The sequence below is a fragment of the Branchiostoma belcheri genome, unplaced genomic scaffold (assembly GCF_001625305.1).
Source record: "Branchiostoma belcheri isolate BF01 breed outbred unplaced genomic scaffold, Haploidv18h27 scaffold26, whole genome shotgun sequence".
Taxonomy (NCBI): domain Eukaryota; kingdom Metazoa; phylum Chordata; class Leptocardii; order Amphioxiformes; family Branchiostomatidae; genus Branchiostoma; species Branchiostoma belcheri.
Genome location: NW_017803865.1, coordinates 380,922 through 382,509, shown reverse-complemented (window position 1 = coordinate 382,509; position 1,588 = coordinate 380,922).

Sequence of the window (1,588 nt, the reverse complement as noted above, 5' to 3'; positions counted from 1 at the left end):
TGTGCTGTGAATGTGGTAACCGACATTGTGATGTGTTAGAGGAAAGGACTTTGACATAGTATAATGCAGTTCGTTGCACACTTAGCGATAATCCATATTGTTTTACGTAGGTTTGATGGAATTATGAAGTGAAATATAATCGCATAACTTCAAAACTTCTGCAAAGATAGACCAGCCCACATTCTCAGTCTTTATTATCTTTATTTGATAGGGACGTCGGTAAGGAAATTACAATTATTTTACGTTACTGCGTGGTGGATATGACATTAATTAACAAATCATTTGGACTAGAGGATGCGATCACTTCGCGAAGTTCATGGATAGGAAGTTTTTTTACTTTTTAAAAACCTTTTTTTACAACTTGTATATTAGATGATGATGATGATGATGACTACTTTTAAATCGTGATCCAGATATGAAATCTAGGATCACACAAAATTCTACACAATCGCTCAGCGACCACCTCCTAGTGATGAGGCGACCTAAAGAAGGTTTTGATATCTGTTTTACTCACCTTTTTCATGTAATGTTAAGTCTTTGATAAAAAACGTCCATTTAAAGCCATCATTATGGAACCTTACCGTAATCGTTTTTAATCTACAATCGAAACCGACGTCACAAACAGCATAAGTAATGCTTGCACGTAATAAGTTTATTCCAAATAGGTGTGTGATCAGCCCTCAGAGGGTGCGCTTTAATTTGAAGCGAACGTGTGCGAATCTGAAAATCAGTAATGCATTTAATTCTTCTCCCGAGTTGGCCTCGTTACATCAGAGCCTAATGTCTGCTTATTGTTCTCTTAAAATCTGGGTGGAACGGTTCATGAGTAGACAAATCAGTCCAATACCATTTCCTAAGGGATAGTGGCATCGTAATTACGTGGTTCATATTTTACACCAGTTTCAGGTTGCAGCTGATCGATTAACGATATTGAACAGAACCATCTGATGGAGAAGACTTCCCATTTTTTTGGCAAACAGGGATTTTTGTCTTGTGCGTCACTGTGTCATTTTTTATTAGGAGCTTCACAATGCAAATGACGCAGTTTCTAATTTTGTTGCCCCTCGCACGCATTGCATGTTAACAAGTTTCAGGCATTCTACATTAGAAAATACCGCGTGAGCCAAACGCAGAACTCCTTTATACGTATTGGTTTACGAAGTGTTACCGTTAATATCTAATCATATTTTGTATCCTGTGATGATTATAATGCTGTCTCGGATGGTTGATATAATACTCTACTAAACACAGTGTATAAATAAGATAAGATTGCGGAATTTTGCGATGAATATTGCATACCTTTAACATGTACTGTGAAGTTATATTATGCCTTTCTACCGTAATAATCAATTTGAATCTTTTTCTTGTACACGCAAGTATATTACCACCAGGAATAATAAGGTTTAAGATTTTACGATGAATGTTTATGTGACACTGCTTTTAAGGACGCAGGATAAGCAAAAAATAACAACAGTCAGCAATAAATAGAGGAAGGAAGAACAATTAAAGCGAACGCCACCAATCATCGGGAAAACCAATTTGTCCCTCAAGTGATGGTCTCTAACTCTGACAAATGCTGTTTATCCGG